Here is a 12,997-nt window from a genome sequence, read left to right as displayed (position 1 = left end):
CAATGCCTTGAACTTGATGCGAGCAGCGAGAGGTAGCCAGTGCAGAGAGATGAACAGAGGAGTGACGTGGGCTCGTTTGGGCTCGTTGAAGACAAGACGAGCTGCAGCGTTCTGAATCATTTGTAGAGGTTTTGTTGCACATGATGGAAGTCCAGCCAGAAGAGCATTGCAGTAGTCAAGCCTAGATATGACCAGGGCCTGGACGAGAAGTTGTGTTGCATGCTCAGTTAGGAAAGGCCTGATCTTCCTGATGTTGTGCAGTGCAAACCTGCATGTTCGAGCTATCTTTGAAATGTGATCTGTGAAGGTCAGCTGGTCATCAAATATTACTCCAAGATTTCTGAAGGACCTTGATGGGGTGATTGATGATGAATCTAGCTGGATAGTGAAGTCGTGTTGTAGAGATGGATTGGCAGGGAGGACAAGAAGCTCAGTCTTCGCCAGGTTGAGCTGCAGGTGATGTTCCTTCATCCATGTCGAGATGTCCTCCAGACAGCTTGAGATCCGTGCAGCTACTGTGGGATCATCTGGTTGAAATGAGAGGAAGAGCTGTGTGTCATCAGCATAGCAGTGGTAGGAGAAATCATGTCCCTTTATGATGTGTCCCAGTGATGTGGTGTAGATGGAGAAGAGCAATGGTCCAAGAACTGAACCCTGAGGAACCCCTGTGGCCAGTTGATGTGCTCTGGATACCTCGCCTCTCCATGCAACCCTGAAGGACCTACCTGTGAGATAGGATTCGAACCACCTACCTGTGAGATAGGACTCGAACCAGTGGAGAGGAGTACCTGTGATGCCCAGTGATGAGAGGGTGGACATAAGGATCTGATGATTCACAGTGTCGAAGGCAGCAGACAGATCCAGGAGAATGAGAACTGAGGATTTGGAAGCAGCTTTTGCAATCCGTAGGGCTTCTGTGACCGACAGTAATGCAGTCTCAGTTGAATGCCCTTTCTTGAAGCCGGATTGGTTGACATCCAGCTGGTTGTTCAGAGACAAGAAGGATGTTACTTGGCTGAGAACAGCTCTTTCAAGTGTTTTCGCAATGAATGGTAGGAGAGAGATAGGTCTGTAATTCTCTACAAATTATGTGTTTAGTGTTGTTTTTTTAAGCAGTGGTGTTACCCAAGCCTTCTTGAATGCAGTAGGGAAAGTATGGAGGGATGAGTTGATGATGTGTGTGAGTGCTGGTAGAAGTGTGGGAGAGATGGCTTGTAGAAGGTGTGAGGGGATGGGGTCTAGAGGGCAGTTGGGAGGATGACTGGAGAAGAGAAGTTTAGATACTTCTTCCTCGGTTAGGGGGAGAGAAGGAGGAGAGAGGGTTATTGGCTATGGAAGGGGTCGGTCTGGCTTCCTGTGTGTGTGGAGCTGAGAACTGACTGCTGATAGATGTTGTTGGAGGTGGAGGTGGACAGAGGAGAGAGTTGAATGTCTTGAAGAGTGATCGTGTGTTGGAGGATCTGTTGATCTTGTTGTGGAAGTAGGAAGATTTTGCAGCATGAACATCAACAGAAAAGGAAGAGAGGAGAGATTTTTATATACTCAGGTCAGATGTGTCTTTTGATTTGCGCCATTTCCTCTCCGCTGCCCTGAGTTCGGTCCGGTGTTCACGAAGAACCTCATATAACCAGGGGTTAGAGGGAGTAGTGCGTGCAGGCCTGGAGGAGAGAGGGCAGATATTGTCTAGAGAAGAAGTTAGAGTGGAGCATAAGGTATCCGTTGTGGCATTCACATCCAGAGATGAGGGTGAGGGAAGAGAAGATAACACGGCAGAGGAAAGATGGGAGGGAGAAAGGGAGCGCAGGTTGCGTCTGAAAGTGACTGGTGGGGTGGTTGGTGGTGCACGGGTAGGAAGTTGTAGACTGAAAGTAATGAGGAAATGATCTGAAACATGGAGAGGTCTCACCAGAATGTTGTCTGTGATGCAGTTGCGTGTGTAAACCAGGTCCAGTTGGTTGTCTGATTTGTGAGTACCTGTAGTGATGAGTCGTTTGAGATCGAAGGAGCCTAGGAGAGAGATGAAGTCTGTTGCATACGGCTTTTCGAGATGAATGTTTAAGTCACCAAAGACTACAAGTGGGGTGCCGTCCTCAGGGAAGGAGGACAGCAGCACATCCAGCTCCTCTACAAAGTTGCCCAGCTGACCTGGGGTGCGATACATGACTACAATATGGATCTTATTAGGAGTTGTAAGTGTAATAGCATGATATTCAAATGAGTTGTTGTTGCATAGAGAAGAGAGTGCTGAGTATTTCCAATTGTTAGAAATGAGAAGCCCTGTACCCCCACCCCTCCCAGACTGGCGAGGGGAGTGAGAGAAAGAGAAATTGCTAATTCATATTTATTAATTGTTGAATCATTTTATAGTTTGAAATGATAGATCGTTTAAACTGACTCAACCAAAAATAAACAAAAATTATTTTTTCTCTCATGTTTTCCAGCTCGTCTGCCTGTTCCTGTCATCAGTAGAGACTGTTCTTCATCTTCATGTCCATCTTCATCATCATCATCATGTTCATTGGTGTGTTCAGCTGTGAATGTGGGTCATGTGACTCTCTCCTGGTACAAAGGAAACAGTTTATTGTCCAGCATCAGTGAGTCTGATCTCAGCATGAGTCTCTCTCTCCCTCTGGAAGTGGAATATCAGGATAAAAACACCTACATCTGTGTGCTGAACAATCCCATCAGCAACCAGACTCAACATCTCAACATCACTCAACTCTGTCACACATGTTCAGGTACGGCTGATATTAGTTGATGTCAGCGCTGATATTAGCGTTTATGAACTGATCTGATCTCAGTTTGATGCTTTTATTCCTCAGACTCTGTCCACTTTTGTGGTCCTACTGAAGCTGTTATCCGATTGGTCCTCTCTGCTCTGGTGGGCATGGCTACTGTCATTCTTCTGGTTTATGACATCAGATCCAGAAGAGCTGAACGAGATCAAGCACATATTCACACATCAGAAACCTAATGGTGTCATTTCTCACATTACTATTTTTTGTCATTTATTAATCTTCATTTATTTGTAATGGCTTTATTTGCTGGCATTTACTGTATGTTTATTTCAAGGAGGCTTATTTCCACCCTAGAACATAATTTGAGAACAAACAGCAAATTATTTTCTCATTAACTCATTAGTGTTCAAAGTATTTGTTGTAAATGCTGATTATTATTATTTTTAACAATCTACTCATTCATATTTGATTGGGGACTTTAAACATTACTTTGATCACACTTAAAGTCTCACATGTCTTGTATTTTTATTATTGTTCAGATCAGACGTCTCTAATACTGAAGCTCTTTTACTGACTAAACACGACACATTTCTCTCAAAGACACAGATCTCACTTTACTACTGCTGTTCATCTGTCATCTGGATTTGTTTGCCTTTGTCAATAAAGTTTTTTTTCAGTCTGAGGTTCAAGAGTCTCTCCTTGTTTTATTAGATTTATAATGTCGAGCGCCCCCTGCAGGAATACTAACCCTATGTATTTTCCCTATGTAATTCTAGCACTTCTAAATGTTTACATTATTGTTAAAGGCAGGGTCGGCAGTTTTTTTCAAAAAAAAAAAAAATCAAAAACTTTATGTATATACCAATACATAATTAAAATGTAAGTACTCTGAAAAAGAGAGTATAAAAATCGAGTGTCTGTAGTCCTCTCAGGGCGCAATAAACACAGCTACTTATTCCATTCACTCCCACCCCCTCCCAGCTGGGCTCCTTCCAAAGCCACGCCCCCAAAACACATGAACGCGCGATGCCGACCGCTCAGCTGGAGGACGCGTTTGCCAGCGCCGAGCGGAGAGGAGCGCAGTGCATGTAGTGACATCATGTCAGAATCACATGTAATAAAATACCTAACTTTATCATTATGAATATAAACAACTAACATGGCTGTTAGTACTCACTATCAAGCTAGAATATCGATACTGATAAAGTTTAAAATATATCCAGTTTGATTTGGTAACGAGCTAAAAACAGGTTGCATTGATACACGTTTTCCCATTACCATCAGTTACACTGTGATGAAGGTGAATTTCGTGTAAGATTCAAAACATATATGGTGTTTTGCATGTAAGAGCTTCCACGATGAAAGCACTGTTGGCTCTGATGAGGACTAACGTTACACTCCGGAGACAAGTAGCCTACCTTTCTACCTTACTTGTTCCTTTTTTTGCCTTGTTTGCCTTCGCTGACTGTATTCATTCGATTCACATGACGTCACTGTAGCTTTGCGCCGCCATCTTTGCGACCGCCGGTCTCAGTAATGCCTGCAATATGTTGTGCAGTTGGCTGCAACAACAGCCGAAAGAGGAACCCTGAACTGGAATTTTATTCTATACCAAAAGAAGAGAGAAGAGAGAATCATTTATTTAAAAGACTTGAAGTCTCATGTTGGTTTGTGGTTAATTATATTTCCATTATACTCTCAATGCCCAACATTATACAGACAGATATCGACAGATAATGTTTTGTCTTCATTTTATTGTTGGATCTGTTTAAATGCACTTTATCATGGTAAGTTAGTAAGATTTGGGGTTGTCTGTCTGTCTGTTTGTCTGTCTGTTAGTTAATACCTACCTAAATCTAATAAATATTTTTCTGAAGTTCATAAAGATATTGTCTTCGTCACATGCGCTTTAGATGTTATTTTGTGTAAGTAACGTTAGCTCTGCAGACGATGCATAATCTCAGCCTTTAAATGCATATTAAAGGACTAGTTCTTCCAAAAATGATAATTCTGCTGTCATTTACTCACCTTCATGTGCAAATCCTTAAGTTTACTTTCCGTGGAAGACAAAGGGACATTTTTGAATATGTAGCCTAATGGAGACTCTTCTTGTCGATGTAATGAAAGTGAATGAGTAACGTTAGCATAATGGGGGCTGTCACGCAAATAATAATAATAATAAAAGACAAAAAAACATCACAAAAGTATCATAAAAGTGATCAAAATACGACTCGTCCGTTATATTAATATCGTTATTTATTCATATGATAGCTTTATGTGACGAACAAACTGCAATTTAAGTCGTTATATTATAATCACTGATGAGCTTACCTCTTGATAGCTTTTAATCGCAGCCAAATCATTCAAAAAGATTCGACTCGAAAGATTCTTTCATTTCGATATTTGTGTGTATTAAACCTTCTTCTCTGTAATTGAACATCTGTTCTTTCGGACAGATATGGCAGTCTTTTATGATATTCGGCTGATGTCTCTGGCTGTGCTGATGGACGGATTAGATAGATTCATTCATGCCAGCCGAACAGCTGCTGATTCATAGACTCAGTCATGACATCGCCTCGACTCTCATGAATGCGCGCCATGAAGCTCTATGACTTAAGTATTTCTATATCATGAAAGGCCAATTGGGGCAAGCCTGGGGCAGATAATAATGGACTAAAGAAAACTGGGGGTAACAAATAAGGATAGGAGCCTAAAATAGAATTTTTCTCCAGGTATCTCTGTCTCTCTCTCTCATTCAAATGGGCAGTTTGGGCGGCAATACCGGGCGAGTCGGTCGCAAATATGGCGGCGTTCTATTTGTAGTGACGTAGGTGGCATCTATGAATATGCAGGTACTGGGGATTTTGACTGCACTTTCTCTGCCATAATTGTGATTCTTCCTAGCTTCCGTGCCTCTCTCCGTGCCTCTTCGCCTCCTCAAGTCAAACGGGTGCGCGCATGTGGGCAGCTCCTGTAGCAGCAGGGGTGGTAGCCATGGTAGCGAGGGAGAGTGATAGTCGCCCAGCCAATCATTTCATTCGTTCCGAATGGAAATAAGTAGCTGTGTTTATTGCGCCCTGAGAGGACTACAGACACTCGATTTTTATACTCTCTTTTTCAGAGTACTTACATTTTAATTATGTATTGGTATATAAAGACAGTTTAATTTTTTTTTTAAAAATACATTTTTGAAAACAATTTCTTAGGAGATAATTCTTCCTTTACCAAATAATATTTAAATTTTTTTAGTTTATATTTTTGTACCTCTGCGAGACTTTCTGAAAAAAACACACAAATACATAATGTAATAATGTACCGAATAATAAACATTAAAGGATCAAATCTTGTTCATTATCATCAGGTGTCTACAATAATCAAACAATCATCACTCAATTAATTAACTAATTATCTCAATTCCCATATCAATGAGTGGTGTTCATTTAACACCGGGGATTTTGCTGTGAGGTTTCCAAACAATGCCTTTGAATATACTTTAAAATCACAGCCGGGAGGATCTCGACCAATTTCAGAGAGAATCCCACGACAAAAAGAGAACAACAGATTATATACTGTAGAATAAGTGTATGACAGTAGGCGCGTTTCCATTCCCCTTCAAATTGCACAAATTGGAATTGCGAATTGAAAATACGGCCAATGGAAACACGGCAATTTCGCAAAAACTCCCATATATCAAAAAAAAAAAAAAACAGGTCACCTGACGTAGATGATGCGGTGTGTATGGACAGAAGACGAGACAGAGTTCTTTATTAAACTCATAAAAGACTTAAGAATTAGGGGAATACTGGATTCTAAACCACTAATAAATGCCACAATCAAGACCTGAAAGCAGATATGAGGCAGAAACACCAGAAACTCCTCATATGTGCCGCTCCCAGTATAAGAGTCTTTCCTTGCCATTAATGGTCATGAAACCCCCCTCTTTCAGCTCAAGTCTAGCTCACAATCTTTTTGAAAAATGCAACTTAAAGGTATAGCGGAGGATCTTTCCAAATTTTAGATAAGACCCGCCCTCTCCAATTTTTGAAAAGTTTGATTGATTCACCAGAATGATTGACAATTAGGAGGACCAATAGTATAGGTTACCCACCAGGAAGTAAAACATCCTCCGCTATACCTTTAAATGGGCGTGGATGGCTGTGAGAAGAAGGGAGGGGAGTGGGTGTGGTATGGCACGGCAGGGGAGAGGGGAGAGGGGAGAGGGGGAAACTGTCATCGCCAGTGGCCCATGCATATCGACTGTCACTAAAAATCAGTGGTAAAACGTGAGGAAATGCTAGATTTATTTTTTTATTTTTTTATAGCTGGCAAAGTTAAAGTCTAATGAAATACACTGACACCTTATTTTTGTCCTTTCAAAAGTAACTGAATGCCCTGCTACATATATTAGCCTACAGTAATCATAATTCTATTTAAAACATATAAATTGTTTATATACACACTATAAATGCATATATTTGAAAATAATAAATTTTCCAAAAAAAAAAAAAAAAGTTCCGTACACAGCCTAGATCTACCCGCCCCCTAAACCCACATAATAAAGATGGACTGTGACATAGAAATTCGCACAAATTAAGCATACGTTCCATACAATTGAGGGATTATTGAAATATTTAAATTTTAATAACGGGTGATTATTTAACAAAAGGCAAGTAAAACGGTCAGGGTTACATTTTAGACACACACACACACACATGTACACCTCTGAAGCGATAGAAAAGTCCTCGGGACCGCCACTCGCAAGACGCAACCTGCATTGGTGTACAAGGCCAAAGTCTACCATTCTCAAGTTGAATGGTTGCTACACACACACACAGTTTAGATGTGTCCGTGGTTGATGGCCAACCAGCCGCCCGCAGCCAGAGTCTAGCCCTGGCAGCATCACGGGGAAAAGATGCACTGGAACTTTTGCACCACGAAAACAAATGCGCGTCCCATCATTGCCTCTCTCATCTACTACGCGATATCACAGTTTGACATGTCTGTCATTGGAAAGTTCCACGTGGTGTCATGAATAATTAAGAGAAAGTGTCTTCTCATTGGATAAGAAAACTCAGTCACATGAATAATTATGAGACACCGATGAGTCATCAAAGTACTATAGTGCTGTGACGTGGACACGATGAAGATTTTGAAAACCCAGAAGATGAAAATAGCATAAAAAAAACTATAATTTAACCATATTCCCCTTATTAAATTATAACTAAATCTAAACCTAAAACTAAATTACTATTAAATCTAACAGATGCTAACATTGTCTTCAATGGTGTTCAACACACATACCTCTGTTAAAATCTCAGAAAATATGGTTTAGGGTTTCATGACCCTTTAAAGGAGACCCCATAAAAATAGTCCTAAAAGAAAACGCTAAGCCATACAGCGTCGCAGCCCCTCGCCGCATACCCATTCCGCTGCTACCTAAAGTAGAAGAGGAGCTGAAGCGAATGGAAGAAAATGGCATAAGAGCGCGTGACGGAGTCTACAGAATTGGTAGCGCCTATGGTGCCTGTGATTAAGCTGACTGGAAAAGTAAGAATCTGTGTAGGTCTTACTAAACTGAATGAGAACGTGAAAAGGGAAAAGATCATGTTGACGACCACAGACAGCATCTTGCACAAACTGGCCGGAAGTAAGGTGTACACAACTCTGGATGCTGCCAGTGGATTTTGGCAGATGGCCCTAGATGAAGAAAGTTCAAAGTTAAAATAATCCAAGTGACTACAGTGGCTCAACCTTAAAGCTGCAGTCGGCAAGTCTGGCAGATTGGGTCGATTAGCCAAAATTTTGTATGTTTACAACTCTCATGCCCCTCCCCACTACCAGCGAGCACCCTCCCATCGAGGTCGTGCTCGTCAGTGCGTCACTGTGCGTGTGTACCTGATTTTCTGTGAACGCGTCCGTCTCTTCAGCATCTATCAACACCATGGACTCGGAGGTAGGCTGCCCTGGCTAATCTATCCATAGATAGCAATAACCGAGGAATTGGAAGCTTGTTAGTAGATTTTCTCTCCGCCATCACGCTTCATGCAATCTCCAGGCGAACTTCAGGCGTGGCGTGTGCATGTGATATTAACGTGCGCGAGTGAGGGGGGATCTGTGGCGTGTGCACGACCTGTGATTGACAGTCAGATCTCACCCCCCCCTGCGCTGATTGGACCCGATGATCCGGGAGCGGTGGATTTTTGCAAAACAAATAACACGCTCCAGGTGGAGTTAGAAGCTCTGGTTTTTTTCTAAAACCATCTTATTTATGTTGTTCTGTCGGATTATAATGTCAATTTCACTGAATATGATAAAAAAAATGTTGCCGACGGCAGCTTTAAGTTTATCAAGCGACAAGAATACTTTTTGTGCGCAAAAGAAACAAATATAACGACTTTATTCAACTCTTCATGTTCTTCTGTGTGGGCCTCAGAGTGAGTTCACGTAGTGTAACAGCGCAGCGCTTCTGGGTTGTATGTCAGAACGCAGGCTCACTACTGGCCAGCATCACACACATGACCAGCGTCGGCCAATAGTGAGCCTACGTTCTGACGGTGCGCTGCGCTGTAACACTACGTGAACTCACATCAGAGGAGTTAAATGTCCTTTAAGCCCCTAACATTCAGAGAACCAAAACAATTTTTTGATTTTTTTTTCAAAAATATTACTAGTAGTAATCGGTTCTAATCCGCACTTGAATAGTTTTTTTTCTTCTTCTCATTATTACCGAATATGTTCATCAGTAGATGTATGTAACAAACGAATGAAATTAATGCTCTGCTAGTTAACTGGAAATGTTTTACTTTTTTTGTATTAGGTACATCCGTGCCGTAAGATGTTTCAAAGAGTGGTGGGGAGTGTCCCATGTCCCACCAGCATTCCCATGAACTTCATATTGTATTAATGTTGAGTGTCAATCCACAGTATACGAGCCTCTGCTAAACTGCATGTAGTCTCTCAAATTATTACACAACCTCACCTTGTTGTTGTGTGATCTAATAAGGCAGACTCTCGCTAATGTGGTGTTTATGTGGAACATTGGAATCAATAGCCGTTGAATATTAATCATATTTTCATATCAGAGAACTCTTCCATCTCCATAAAGCCATTAGAGAAACACTGAAATCAGTCTGAGAGGAGAAACAATTGAGACATTTGATAAGAAATGAACAAGTTAGTGGAGAGAGCACAGCCAAACACTCACAGCATCTCATGACAAGATCAAACTGTTGCTTTAGATATATTTATCATGTTATGGGTCAGTTCATTTCTGTGGAAAATTATGTCATTGATCTAGAGGAAGTTGAGGTGTACTTGAACGCAAAGTGACAAAGTTCAGAACGTGAATTAATGAGCTAATAAAGAGCTAGATGGTCGCATGCATCAACACTTAAGGATGTGGTTATTGGTGGAGTTTCACTTCATTTTACAGAGCAACTTCACATCAGATCATCTGTCATTTTATTCCTGAAGCAGTTTTGAAGAGTTTGTCTTTTCATATTTGTGGACTGAAAGTGCTGAAGATGTTTCGCATCGTTTTCTTCTGTTTGTGTTTCTGGCGTCTGGATGGTGAGTTTTAAATCTGTTTTTATGGCTTCAGTTCTTTCTCTTCTGGTACCATGTAATAAATGACTTGTTAAATTAGTCAGAGAGGATTAACATTACAATCCACTACAGACACAGAGAAGAACCACAGTGGGTGCATACAGGTATATCCATATATAATAAAAAATAAGTCAAACTTACAGTCGGTAGAGTTGAAGGCGTCAGCATTTCACTGAATCGAACTTCTGCAGTTCTTTCCACTCATTTGTGCATTTCTTTCTCAAAAGCAAGTTTTATCAAGTGGTATTAACAGCATATTCGTGATCAACGAGCTCCATACCTGTCAGGTCCAACAGTGGTTTTAGTTTGGTTTTGTCCAGAAAACACTCATCAGGGTCCAGGGCTGCGAGAGCTTGCATGAGTTTATTGTTAGTCTCCAAACCGTTCAGCCATTTCTCCACTCACAGCATCAACTGTGCTGAAATAAAGATGATGAAGTCTCGTCACTGTGTTCATGTTGTCCTACGGTTTCCTCAACAGAGTAATGCTACAAGTTCTCACTCGTTGTGCGTTGTCTTTTGTTTGGTTTGATCTCTTCCTCTGATCGATTTTTTTTAATGCAATCAGCTGCGTAATTTAAATTACAAACTTAATGGCTGCGTGTAAATCAGTGTTTTCTGCTTGAAGAATTTTGTTTGCTGGGTCAAAAAGTTTCAGTATCTTATATACCATAACAGCAATGAAGCTGAAGTTAGGTTCTGTCACTGATCGCACCGGTCCTGTAGCCTCAACTCGAATGCCTATGGGACAGATCATTAATTCATTACTTCATTACGATCATTACCAGGGGCGTTACTAGGGTCTTGATACATTGGGGGCTTAGCCCAGTCCCCACCACCCACCCACCCTCGCTTTTGGTAACTACTTCTTCTACTCATAGGCACATAATAATAAGCAATGATAATATAAATGGGGGATCTGGGGGACCTCCCCCAGGAAATGTTGGGCATTAAACACTTCATTTCCTGCATTCAGGTGCATTTTTTGTAGCATTTTAAATGATAGTAAAAAGATAGAATGCTTTATTTGTAGAACTGTAACAGCTATTCACAGAAACACAAATAAATAATACATGAATATTAAATAATATTTAAAAAAATGAATATAAAACTATATATATACTGTGTATATAGATATTTATCTTTCTATATTTATCTATATCTATTTATCTATCTATCTATATACACACACACACACACACACACACACACACACACACACACACACACACACACATAAATCACTCCAACAGTCTGCTTGTATAAGTCTGGAAAAGGAACTATAGACAGTGCAGGTCCAGTAAAGAGGCCATTCAACAGACAGTAAACACAGGCACTCTGTATAGGTTTGTAAAGAGAACTATATACATTTAAATAACATAGCTATACACATAAATAATAGGGAAGAGGGGCACTGTATCCAGCGTCCATTCCTCTGGGAGTAGGGAACTGGGGTTTTGAGGAGAGCGGCACTGTGTCCAGGGTCCATTCCTCAGGAGTTGGGGGAGCTGGGGTTTCGGGGAGAGGGGCACTGTGTCCAGCGTCCATTCCTCAGGGGGTGGGTGAGCGGGGCACTATGTCCTATGTCTTAACGAGCCAGACGCAGTGTTGCAAACTTAGCTATTTTTAGCGACTCTTCAGACCCCTTTAGCGACATTTTTTCAAAAAAGCGACTAGCGACAAATCTAGCTACTTTTTGGACAAACCTCAGTAACCTCCAAATGTTGCCAGCACAGTCCTGCAAGCGCGAGGTCAGTAGCAGTTTTAACATTTAACATTCTGACGCACAGAAGCCAATGGCACATGTCACTATGCGTATTGGCACATCCGGTCTTCATTGGCATGTGCCAGTGGATAGTGGCATGTGTCACTGACATTATTGGCATGTGCCAGTGGTGGATAGTGGCATGTGTCACTGACATCGCGACACACTGACACTGACATGACACCTGACCTGACTGACACAGAGTCGCGGAACATGTCACCGTGTTGCGACACCTCCAGTAGTGACTGACAGATTAATCGAACACCTATAGCCTACTGACGTAATTGTGGCACAAAATCCTAAATAAATAGCCTAATTTTGTGGTATTTAAAATATCAATTAAAGTGCATTCATATTTTTTCATACGTGTTATTTGTGTCACGTCTGTATTTGATTGGTATGTGCCACTGAATGTTTTGTAATACCAGTGCTACTTTATGTTGTTTATCTCGCAAAGTCACAAACTGCCCATTCTAGGAAAGACACGAAATAAATCTCTCATGGGTCACTACGAATAACGTATTAACAGTCGCGTCCGTTACTGTAAACCTTTATTTTTGCGTGATGCTGCAGACGCACGCCAGTAGGTGTCAGTATAAGGGAGTGTAACACTGGCCAGCGCAAGATTCTCATCTGTGGCTTAAATATTTCAAGTCCTTCCAAAAAGTGTAAAAAAATTAATTATTAAAAATCATTTGTTTGTTAGGCTATGTATCTGAAAAGGAGTATACCGAGCTACTAGCAATATTCTTTATTATACAAGTGCAAAAAAGTGCTCAGTGCATTTTAAAAATTCAACAAACGTTCGGTCGCGCAGGACCTTCCTCAGTACCTTTAATATTTCAAAAATAATTTTATGGAATTATTCAATAAATAAAATACATTTTTGT

At 41.0% G+C, this 12,997-nt stretch overlaps 1 protein-coding gene across 1 annotated transcript in view; it reads left to right on the top strand.

Annotated features, from left to right (window-relative positions):
* Positions 1–12,997, top strand: part of LOC309502587 (uncharacterized protein) — a gene marked incomplete at its 3' end in the record, with an annotated part of 54,271 nt that overhangs the window by 22,808 nt on the left and 18,466 nt on the right. The window lies entirely within an intron of this gene.

The sequence above is a fragment of the Leuciscus leuciscus genome, assembly GCF_965113295.1.
Source record: "Leuciscus leuciscus genome assembly, chromosome: 7".
NCBI lineage: Eukaryota > Metazoa > Chordata > Actinopteri > Cypriniformes > Leuciscidae > Leuciscus > Leuciscus leuciscus.
This window is presented reverse-complemented; position numbering and strand designations above follow the sequence as displayed.